The sequence below is a fragment of the Pseudophryne corroboree genome, chromosome 3, assembly GCF_028390025.1.
Source record: "Pseudophryne corroboree isolate aPseCor3 chromosome 3, aPseCor3.hap2, whole genome shotgun sequence".
Classification (NCBI taxonomy): Eukaryota; Metazoa; Chordata; class Amphibia; order Anura; family Myobatrachidae; genus Pseudophryne; species Pseudophryne corroboree.
In genome coordinates this window covers 219,801,898-219,814,891 of record NC_086446.1, presented here as the reverse complement: position 1 = coordinate 219,814,891, position 12,994 = coordinate 219,801,898, and the positions used below count along the sequence as shown (strand labels likewise).

The 12,994-nt window shown below is 39.0% G+C and overlaps 1 protein-coding gene across 3 annotated transcripts in view; it reads right to left on the bottom strand.

Moving 5' to 3' along the window:
* Positions 1–12,994, bottom strand: part of LDB3 (LIM domain binding 3) — a 256,017-nt gene that overhangs the window by 111,151 nt on the left and 131,872 nt on the right. The window lies entirely within an intron of this gene.

Sequence of the window (12,994 nt, the reverse complement as noted above, 5' to 3'; positions counted from 1 at the left end):
TTATTTACCCTGACACCTACAACCCTCTTCCCCTGCAACTGACATTAAGCGGAGCCAGGGCCAGTGCTAGTGTTTTCAGCACCTACCCTGCAAAATATGAATTAGTATCCTACTACCCATACTTTATAAAGGTACACTGATCTCACAAAGAAGCAGAATAGTACCTACAATTCAAGTTACACCACACAGTAGCACTCCTTACACATAATGCCCACAGTTGTAGTGTCACTTACACATAATGCCCACAGAAGTGCCGCTTATACACAAAATGCCCACAGTAGTAGTGCCGCTTATTTACAGAATGCCCTCAATAGTAGTGCCCCTTACACATAATGCCCACAGTAGTTCTGCTTATACACATCTCTGCTTCTGCTACTCCAGCAGCTCAACATCTGTGTCCCTCCAGCAACTCCATGCCCTGTATCCCTCAAGCAGCTTCCCCACCTCTCTGGTCCCTCCAGCCCCCTCTAATCTAGTCTTTAAGATTTACAGAGCTTGCTCCTCTTCATGGCTCTTCTTCACTTCAGCAGCAGTGACAGCATGACATCACATATGCAGTGCCAGAAAAGGAAGCCACTGGGACCTGAGAGGATGAATGCTGTCTAATAGACACAGCATGTGTGGGTACCAGGAGGGGTGGGCTGTAGATGGAGGAGGACCATGGAGCCACCAGGACGCAAGGAAGGTGGAGGTGGCTGCAGCTCATCAGTAGCACTAGCACCGCCTGCATCATCGACTGATGTAGGTGATGGGGCGAGCTTTAATTTTGGAATTACTGTACAGGGCAATGGAGGAGGTGGAACTAGTTCCCCTTACCATCACAAGTGTTGGAACTCAGTTACACCAAGTCCCCCCCCCCCCCACACACTTTAACCCCTGGGCAGGATAGATAACTACTACAAGAACTCAGTGTAGGAGAAATAAGTACAGCAGAAACAGAGGGCAGAAGAAGTAAGTACTGCAGAAACAGGACAGAATAGATGGGATAAGTACTGCAGAAACAGGACAGAATAGATGAGATAAATACTGCAGAAACTAAGGACAGGAGAGATAAGTACTACAGAAACTGAGGGCAGTAGAAAAAAAGCAAGGTTGTAACAGGATGCAAAAGAATAGTACTGCTGAGAGGAGATATAAGTACTGCAGAAACAGAAGGCAGGAGAGATATGTACTGAAGAAACATAGGACAGTAGAGATGTGTTGCAGTAACAGAGCAGGAAAAATATTCTGAAGAAACAATGGGCAGGAGAAGTACTGCAGAAACAGAGTGCAGGAGAGGTAGTTAATGCAGAAACAGGGCAGAAGAGTTATGTACTGCAGAAACAGAGGGCATGAGAGGTAAGCACTTACAGAAACTGTGGCAGAAGAGGTAAGTACTGCAGAAACAGACAGTAGAGATAAGTACTGCAGATATAGAGGGCAGGAGACATACCCAGATTAACGGAGGGGGTGGGGTTGCAGGGCATACTGTACTCAGGACCCCCCCTGTCAGCCCCCCTCCCAGCCAGAGCACACTGACATCACTAATTCTACCTCTTGTGCAGCAGCAGAACCTGGCAACCAGAATATGTGCAGAACAGTACGCAGACACAGAAGTCTCAGGTTTCATGAGATTACGATGGAGCTTCCCTTCCAGAGGAGATATAGGAGGGGGGAGAAAGCTTTAAGTGACCCAGGGAACCCAGCTTCTTCTCCATCCTGCCTGGGTGTCTGGGTCTTGTGTAACCTATCTAATGAGAGCATTCAGGTCAGTAGAAAGACACACACAGGGTCCTCCTGAGTCCTGTCCCAGTGTGTAAGTAGCACAGAGGCTGCTGCTACTTCCTTCTAGCAAGATAAATTCTAGATTTTATTTTTCTATGTGTGTTTTAAGGTAGTTTAAGATGTCTTTGTTCCACTACAGGAAAACTTTATAAAGCAGTTGTCTCTCAATTAGGTTGAGCAAAAGCAGTACCCAGGCATTATTAAACTATTACTTTAAATCTAATATACACCATTGGTTTAAATTTAATATACACAATTCATACCTCCAAACATGACCCATTCCAGGAGGGACAATATGCTCTCTATCTGGACTTCCCTCTAAATTTGTAATTACAATCACCTATGTTGAAATACCTTTCTTATCAAATTAAATAGATAAACACAGGTGACACCATCATATATCAAGAAGGAAGTCCAGGTAGAGAGCATTTTATCTCCCTTGGAATGGGTCATGTTGGGAGGTATGCACAATCTAATATACACCGCCCACTTCCCCCGGGCTCCCCTGTCTTAAGTGCCATATATTAGTTGCTTAGATGAAAAAACATTAGAGGTGGGCACTCTTGAAAGGACAGTAAGAGCAGATTTGAGTGATAGGTGAAAACAAACAGGACAGACGTACAGGGAAGAAAGAGACAGAGATATATTGACAATGTATGAAAAAAGGATTAGGGAGCTTGATGGAAAGCATCATTCCATAGATGTAACTGGGAGGGGCAATATATGTAATAAATGTACAGAAAGGTATATATATATATATATATATATATAGTAGAAATGGCAGGGATGACGTTTGAAAAAGATGGAAAGAGTAGGAGAGATTTGTAAGCTATATAAAAGATTATGTACAATTGCTGGATGGAGCAGTAGAAATAAGTACAAAACAGGTGCTGTGAGGAGAAATGTGTGCAATATATGGAAAGGGCAAGAAAGTAAAGTATAGTGGATACAATGAGCATTAAAACTATACTCAATATCTTAGACGTATGGAATGAAGAGGGCACCAGAGATGTACATGAAGATCAAAGGCAGGAGCGCTACATGCTATAGATGGAAATAAAGTGGAAATATGTGCAATAAATGAAAGAAGCAGAAGAGATACAGTCATTAGATGGGAAGAGTAGAAGAGACCAGTGCTATAGATTGATAGAGGAAGCGGAGTCTCATGAGAGGAGTGGCCTGTGTGCCGGTTTAGGCCACAACCTCATGCTAGTACATGCACATAGTAGACTCTGGCTGATGGGCCTGATGCACCAGTGTCATTTTCCTTGATATTTTGACTGGAGTGACCACAGCCGCCGCACATGCTAAGTATTTTGAATAGGAGCAGATTGTGTGGTGTGGGATCCCTGCACCCAGGCTCCTGTTTGCAACACACAACATGAACCCATTATAGATGTACCAGTGGATAAAGGGCAGGAAATATAAAGTGGCAAATGTAACTATTTTAAAAAGTACAAGAGCTATGTTCTACAGATGACAATTGTAGCAGAGATAAGCAGCGGTGGCTCCTACTCACATTTAGTAGGAGGGCTGCCGCGAGAAGCCAGCCAGTCCTGCACATGCACAGACGTCGCATTGCGACTGCACAAAATCCTGGCTTCTATGGATTACACCGACTGCAGCCCATAGAAGCTGGATTGCGCTGTGCGATAGGCAGGGAGTGGTTTCCTACAGGAAGCCAGCTCTCTGCTTATCGCAGCCGGTCTGGCAGTCTAGGAGGGAGGAACCATCTCCCACTGGGACTGCCTTTAGTGTCTATGACTGACAGGTAGGACTTCCTTCAGGGAGTCCTGCAGCCCATAGGTAAAATCTGCCACTAGATAAGTGTTATACTGTAGATGGCAAAGCAGAGGATATACATGCTATAAAGGAAGAGAGAAGAAGAGGTAAACATAACAAATGAAGGACAGGACACAGTCTATAGATGGAAATGGTAGGAGATATGTTCTCTAGATGGAAAGGGAAGGAGAAAGTGCAGGGTTTATAGTATGTTCTAAAGATGAAAAGTGAGATAAAAATGTTGTATATGTAAGTGAACATAAACAGCAATTTGAAGAACCAGACATGCTGTACAGATGGACAGGGAAGCAGATATGCATCTTATAATGGGAAAACAGAACAAATGAAGGATAAAACATACTCAAAAGGTGAACAAAGCAGGAGATATACAGTGCATGCTATGGAGAGAGAGGACAGAGGAAAAGATGCAGAAATGAACACAGTAAAAAGAAGCAAAGTATATATCCTTAAGATGGAAAGTAGATATGTTCAATAGACAATAGAGAAAGAAATGTACATGCTACAGTGGGAAAGGACAGAAGAGAGGAACATAATAAATTGAAAGAGAGGATTTGCTCTGTATATGGAAAGGCTATGAAATATGCATGCTATAAAGGGAAGGTAAAGAATACATGAACACAGTAAAATGATGATTGACATATGCTTTATAGATGAATATGGTACAGTACATAATATGCCAACTATAAAGGTAAAGTAAGGAAGATATGAACATAGGGCTTAATTCAGACCTGGGGGCAGCCGCGCGGTTGCTCACAGCGGCCGCTTCCAGGAGATCTGCACACGCGCGCTGGCCATTGTGCACGTGCGCACCCTCACACATTGCGGCTGCATCTAGGAAGGATGTGGCCGCAATGTGATTGACAGTGGCTGCGTATGCACTGATCTGCGTTCATCTCTGAATAACCCCCTTAGTGACATGAAGGAATGAAAACTGAAGGGTATATACAGTATGATCTATAGGTGTAAAGCACAAGAGATGTACTGTATGTGTGCTATCAAGGAGTAGGAAAGCAGATATGAACCTAGTAGGATTAATAGTAGTATCAATCGGATATGCTTTACAAGTGGAAAGGGCAGAATGGAAATGAGAAATGAACAGAGTAACATGATGAATAGGATACAGAGTGCTCTATAAGGAGTATACTGTATGTACTAAAGTGCGGGTTTATAGAAGTGGGGATGTTGCCCATAGAAACCAAATTCTAGCTATTATCTTCTAGAAGGTGCTAGATAAATGATAAGTAAAATCTGATTGGTTGCTATGGGCAACATCTCCACTTCTACAATCCCATACTTTAGTAAATATCCCCCTATGTGTTAAGGACAGCAGACATACAGTATACTATAAAAAGAAGGGAGGAACATATTAAGATGAATGATAGAATATGCTCTTTAGATAGAAGGGTAGGAAATATAAAAGCTATATATGGATAACTACTGAAAGAAGAGATGAACATTATAAATGAGGAGTGGAAAAGATAGAGTATAGATGCTATAAAGGGAAAGGAGATATTAAAATAGAGAATAGGATATGCTCTATAGGTGTAAAGGACAGACAATATAAAAGATAGGATATGTTCTAATGTAATAGATAAAAAGGATAGAAGACAATACAATATATTGAGTAGGAAGGAATGATGTGGTTTGGCCATTTATAGTCCACTAAAAGTCAACATATCTCCATTCTTTTAAACTCCTATAAAAACTACCATTTATAAAATGTGTGCTTTAGTTTTTGTTTTTGTACAGTATATCATAATGTCAATTTCAACTATATTGTAAATATTAATAAATATGTAAATGAATGGTACTAATGAGAGTACTATAAAAAAATAAGGATAGAGATATAATTAAATAGCAATAAATACTATATAAGGAAAGCTACCACTTTTTACAAAGTGGACAGAAAAATATACTGCACCACTTCAAAACAAGTGAGCAAGTACTAGTAGTACGTTTAGTTTTAATGAGAAATATATTTTAAAAGGAAGGAAACAAAGCAAAGGGAAGATCAGTGTCAACAATATTGATTAAAACAGAGATCCTTTAGGCTTGGAGGGAGAGAAGCAATATTTTAATTTTAGGGGCCTACTCATCACCCCTTATGGACCTGTTACACATGTAGTAACATTGATTTCTGCATTTATTAATTAACAGGCCCACTCACTATTAGCGGTCTGATGAGGGTGTCTGTAATCAGCAAACTCAGAAAACTGACAGTTTTCTGAGTTTGCTTGGGGGAACTGACACCATACCATCTTCCGATGGCATTAGTTATCGTGGTTCCTCTCTGCAGAGAGGTCCAATCAGAACCCTCCACCTTTGCTTTCATCTGGCAGTGCACATGTATACACTAACACTGTCTGATTGGACTGGAGCAATATTTAATTGCTCTGGAATTTTAGTGTCTACAGCAACAGCTCACAGTGAGTCATATACTAAATTATCGTGGGCCAATTAGCTCCCAACAATGAATAGTCCCCTTAGAGAGCAAAATGACTCAGACTTAAACTTGAGAGAAACCAGCATGTAAAAGAAACCTACTGCTTTCTGATCCTTTGATAAAAGTGTCAGGAAAATAAATTGTGGAATCCTACCTCTCATATTACTGAAATCCACCCGGCATTTGTACTCTATTTGGAGATTCAGTGACAACGATCTTAAATCTCCAACTGACAGTGATTCACCTGTTTCACTACTGCTGCTGCAGCTACATTTTGTATTGAGTAGTTGACAAGGGCTTTCTTATAAGCAACTGCTAGGACTTGGAAACCTGTGGTAGGCTGTTACCAGCCGAAAAAAGTTTGTAAGACATATTGGCTTATCACTAATTTGTCTACACTGACTTGATCCTAAGCTGGCAAAAACAGTTTTACATGTACCTGTACTTTGGAAAAATAGAGGTTAATTGTCACTGCACCAACTGGGATGCAAACTGGAGCTTATGGAATTTATGAGTAGAAGAATGTTATGGCTTGATGTTTGTAGATGTGCAAATTTGTTTGATAATGAGTGTCTCCAACCAGTAAACTGTTCTGAATGACAGTTATTGATATGATCAAATTTTCAGTGCAAGAGCACACAATTTTGTGAGATGGTATCACCTGTTGTTACACATGTGCGGTCATTGGCTGCACATTGTGATCCATGATATTGCATGCTACTTGAGCATATATTTATATATAGTTTTACAAGCTAGTTCATGGATTTGTAAGCCATGGAGATGCCATCTGCAAGGATACAAGTCAGAGTGGAGGAGCTATGTGGATAGGGTATGCTCCATGGGTATAGATTAATATTACATTATTATACAATGTTAGAATAAGAATGTGAAAAGAAATAAAGCAAACTGTTTTCTACAGTCTAAGAAAATATTGTCAAAAACCCTGTGAGTCATTGCCATTTTTGTTAAGATGATCTTTTTTGCAATGACTTGTAATTTCAGCCAAATTATAACATTAGCAAATATATACATTTTAGAACAAAATAGTATACCAGGTGTAACAGGTGTTTAGGGATACCAGGAAACTTTATGCACTATTTATAAGCAGTGGGCAAAGTTAATTATAGCAAAGCAACAAGAGGAATATAGCATCATACTAGACATTGCATACAGCAGCATTCTGTATGTTTTCTCTGGGTATCATCTTACACGGATTGATTCACAACAACAATTTCTCTTCATTCAGCAGTTATGTGTGCATAATGCTTAATGTTCTAATGTAACTATACATGTAGCTAGATGGGTGTGGATCATTGGGTCAACCAGTATTGGGTTGACAGTCAATACTGTATGTCAACCCCATATGATCAATATGCAAGTGGTCAACAGGACTAATAGGTTAACATGTAAAAGGTAGACACTTGAAAAGACCGACAGACACAAAATGTCTTCATAGTCAAAAGGTCAACATGGAAATGGTCAACACAGAAAAAGTCGACACAATATTCCCAGTGGCAGTCAACGAGGATGGCAAAGGATGAAGAAAAAAGAAAAAAAACTTGTGACAACCATATATGTGTCAACAATTTGTATACGTATATGTGTGTCAACCATTGTCATGTCGACCATTTGAACCCATCACCTTTTTTACCCGTCAGCCTAATGCATGTCAAGTTGACCTGTTGACTGTTGCGCTAATACTGGTTGACCTATCATATACCAGCTAGATGTGATGGTTATTTACTGCATGTACTGTACATACAAGCATCAGTGAGATCCCGGCAAGTCTACCCTATGTTTTAAAGTGGCACTAATGTACAGGTCAAAACCAGGTTGGTTTTACATTTCAGATGGTTTTAAAACATTAGGAAATCTCACTGGGATCTCACTGATGCAAGTAGCAAGCTGTTACATTTCCCTTATGACTTGTAAGACCCATATGTTATATGTTCTGTACAATTTAATGGGCAACATGTGGCACTGCTACCCTTCACCTACACCCCCCACCCAATTACTTACTGATATGATGTCAGATTTGTTTGTTATAGCTTGTTCCATTTGTTTATCTTATATAAAAATGCCTTCTGAAATGTTTTTACAAATAGATGTAATTCTTTGCTTAAATGTATTGTTTTAAGTTGTTACTAAAATAAATATGTGGCCCGCTTTAAGGTTAGAGGGATCTTTAAAGTTTCTCAGGTTCCCTATCACTGCTCTATATTATCATATACCCAATCCACATTATGTATCTATAGGTATGTAGATTATATACAGTACTGTATGTACATTTTTCCTAAATAACAACTGCTGCCGATTAAGGGTAGTGGCACATGGCCACTATTCAGGCTAGCTTTCACAGCTACAGAAGCACTCTATTCATTTTATCAGCACTATAAAAGTGGTAACTTAGATTACAGACATCATGATTAGAACCCTAATTTTAAATCCTCTTTTAATCATATAGGACTGATTATATCAATTAACGATTAAATGCTGGTCATTAAATATGCCAGTGTTATATCACAATACCTACTATAGGAATCACTATAACAGTTGTAAGTTATGAAGCTCTTTGCTGAATGTCTAGCTACAACTGCCCAATGGGGAGTTACAGGTCTATCGGCAATGTTTGTCATTTGTTCACATTACAAGAATCTTATACAAATTATTTCAAAATAATTAACATTTGTCACTATATGATAAGTCAAAGGTAACTATGGCCCTCATTCCGAGTTGTTCGCTCGCTAGCTGCTTTTAGCAGCATTGCACACACTAAGCCACCGCCCTCTGGGAGTGTATCTTAGCTTAGCAGAATTGCGAATGAAAGATTCGCAAAATTGCGAATAGACATTTCTTAGCAGTTTCTGAGTAGCTCGACACTTACTCTGCCACTGCGATCAGTTCAGTCAGTTTCGTTCCTGGTTTGACGTCACAAACACACCCAGCGTTCGCCCAGGCACTCCCCCGTTTCTCCAGCCACTCCCGCGTTTTTCCCAGAAATGGCAGCATTTTTTCACACACACCCATAAAACGGCCAGTTTCCGCCCAGAAACACCCACTTCCTGTCAATCACACTCCGATCACCAGAACGAAGAAAAATCCTCGTAATGCCGTGAGTAAAATACCTAACTTTTGAGTAAAATAACTTAGCGCATGCGCTCTGCGAACATTGCGCATGCGCAGTAAGCGACTAATCGCAATATACCGAAATTCGGCAACGAGCGAACAACTCGGACTGAGGGCCTATGTTCCAGTGTCCTTTATCTATTTCAGTTGCTAAATCTCCATGAATTTTTTTTTTACATTTTTATTCCTATAAATATGTTTAACTTTCCTCTTCACTCTGAGAATAGAAGTTTTCATATAGTAGCCTGCAATTTTGGAATGGATGTGCTTTGATCAGAGGCTCAGTCCCAGATAATTGTTCATTACTAAAAAATAATAAGCTACCTAAAAAACAATAACTTGCTGTAATGCAATTATAGATGCCCTAAGAACACAGGAGAAGCACTGGTCTATAATACCCATATATTGGTGGATGCTTGGGGCTTACAGCTACGTTTCTCATTTACCCTGGGTTCTACATGTTTTTCCAGTTTTTTCTCATATGTATTTAAGGGGTATTAATCTAGAAAGTCCTTTGTAAAAACTGGCAAACAAAAACTAACCAATACATTGTTAGAAAGGGATTAAATTAAGAAAGTCAATCTCAAAAGCGTTGATTATGAGGTTAATACCTGTTATTTTATACCTTTTATAAGATGATGTAACTGGGGGTGAGGGTTTATACGCTCTCTGGCTGGTATAAGTGGGTGCTCTTGAACTTGTATCAGCCCCAAACCTCACGGAATAACCTCTGGTGGGCACTGTATTTGTTTGAGTAGGGTTGGCATTCATGGTGGATGATTTAGAAGGGTGCCAAACCCCTGAGATGACACTTTGTGACAATGAAGTACCTGCAGGGCTGGTGACAGAAATTACATTGTGCTTTCAGCACATTCCAAATAAAGTATTCAAATATTTTTTAATTAAATTAATAGGTGTATTTCATTGAATGGATTAAGTAATCCATTTCATCATAAATTATCAGTCACGGGTTAAGGGCAAATGTGTTATTGAAGTGTATTTTACATTATAATGATTTACAAAATTTAAATCATAAGTCATTTTTACTCATTTTGCGAAAGGAACCCACTTCCTAGTATAACAAGTGTTCTTTTTAAAAATTGTTACATATCTTAATTCTAACATTTTAGTTCATTAAATTTAGAACACTGCTTAAAGTCAACTGGCACAAGGAAACAGATGCCCTTTTTCGACATAAGCATTAATGCACATTGTATAATAATACATTTTTATAGTTTATAAAGGATATTGGAGGTATGGTCTTTAGTTTTGGCAGCACTTTATTTTTGTCATGAGTTAAAGAGAAGAAGGACCATTGGCTATCTAACTATTAATTAATCCAGCTTTTAAAGTTGCCTAAATCTCTTTGCTTCTGCCAACCTCTTCTTTTTTCAGAATGACGACAGGATGTAATGGAATCCGAGATCACCAGAGGTACAGTATGTCGGCAGATCTCAGATTTTTTTTTAAAGGGGAAATAACTTACAGAAGCAAATGACAGTTGGAGGTGCGGTATGCCAGCCGATATTAGAATTTTTTTTAAAAGGGGCAATCACTTACAAAGGAAAACCATGCCTTGTAAGTTATTGCCCCTTTAAAAAAGTCCAAGATCGGCTTGCACCCAGCATCTCAGACTGTATTACATCCTGCCCAGATAGTGAGTTGCCCAATACACTGGCAATAGGACTGACCAGAGCAACGACAGGCTAATGTAACATGGGGGTTTAGTGGATGGTGAAAATGCTGGACGTCAGACAAGTAACCTTTTGTGACTGACACTGGTGTATCTGGGTATAAGGTGTGCAATATATATGGGCCCAAAGGTCCAGGGTTCATGCTGCACACCCCACATTCTGAACAGACTCTCCAGTGTGCCTGACGCTTGCTCTCCCATCCCTGTTCCCGGAAGTGCCATCTTTCCAGCGATGTCTTCGTACAGATGGTGCTAGCACAGTTATACATAGATAGCAAATACTCTGGCACTGTCCCAGGGTCTTTGCTGTTTTATGGATGCGCCATCTTTCGGGAGACATCAGTGGAAAGATAGTGCCACCGATAGCAGGTATAGGGGAGACTCCTCAATGTTCATCCCAAACGGAATTCTCAGTATTGAGATTTGCATGTTAATAATAATATAACTTGAAAATAACCGTGACTTCCTATTTAATTATGTAAGGTGAGTTAAAAAAAAAAGAAGCTGTGAACACAATCCACTGCACAAGTTACCTTGTTTCAGGAGATTTAGGAACATTTTTCTTGCTGCTGTGAAATAAGAGGACATGGTGAATGTGTTTTAAGAAAGACAGTTGTAATATATATGAATCACCTGTTGAAAGCAAGAGTCCCAAACTTAGGAAATAAGTAATAGTGCTGTATGAGGGACATACCTGCTATGTATGATTACAGTAGAACCATGACTCACTCAGTTATCCAGGGTAATATGTTTGAACTTTTTTTAGCCTAAAACAAACAAGTAACCTTGAAAAAGGCAAATTTCTTATCATAGTTACCGTAGCATGACCTGAGTTAACTGTAAGGTATTAAAAAGACACATGGCATTGGTGCCTTGTATAAAGGCCACAATGTATTTATATCGTGCTCTCTGCGTATGAGCTAATTCATTCAATGATTAAAAAATCATACTTTGTTTTTGCTTTTGATGTTTTAAAGCTCAAATAAAATATTCCTGGTTGATTTGTTTTGGTCGGTTAAGTGGTTCTGAGCTGTTTTACTGTAGTTGAAACACTACTTGCCACCCTTGGCTCATGGTGAGTCATGGATTTCATTGAAGACTGGTGAAGCTAAAGTGGAATGAGAGGTTGTAAAGTGGAAAAAGAAAAAGTAAAAACAATAATATACCAAGAACCTCAGAAAAGCATGCAATTAAAGTTACAGATCACTCTCAAAGCAAGTAAGTCAGAAGCATGTTTTCAATAAAGCAGGGTGTCTGATAGTGTTCTAGAATCGTATAAGCAGCTTGGTAAGGCTTCTAGCAGCATTAGGCCTTTAGTTCTGTATGTCTTGGTCTTAAATGTAATTTTCCCCCAACCATAATTTATTGTTTTAACAACCCTTCCCCAGGAAAAATCCATATTATTCACCTATACATAATGTGTTGGACACTTTTGGATCAGGTGGCAGGGGAGTCGATAAGGTGACAAGGATTAAGAGAAGGATAGCAGATGGGAAGAAGAAACAATACATATTACTGGTTAGAACAAAAAGAGAACAAGGCTATTTACTGGGCAAGAGCTTTTGTAACCTGCCCTAACTACTGCAAACAGTTTTGATCTTAAATCACTGACAATTTTTTTAACCATTTGTTGGAAATTTAAAACATGATTTTTTTAATTGCATTTCATTGCATTTGGAAAAAAGAATGACTGCAGTTGTATTTGTGATGCTATATATTTTTTTGTCTGTAAGGGCTGCATTTTCTTGATCTTTGGAATAGTTCTTCTATTGGCAATATGGTGTGCATAGCTTATAAAACATGTAGCACTACAGCACCACCTACAGGATATTATTAATAATGCCATTTAAAAAAATTGCTTTTCAGATTAAGAACTATTTTTTTTATATTAGAATGGATTTTACTAACATAAAGACATCTTCATTCCACCCTATGTTTACAGAATAACCACTAGAGGTTTATTTACTAAATGGTGGCTTTTCAAAGCTGCTGATTATCAGCCTTTTACTCCTGCCGAATTTAAAACAGAAATAGTATTAAATGCATAACACACCTAGTTTAAAATATAAACACCTTATTGTTTTTTTCACAGTAAATCTTAAACATTTCTCCCAACAATATGGAGATCTTTGCTTTAATTCTTGTCAGCATCTTTGTCGGAACAT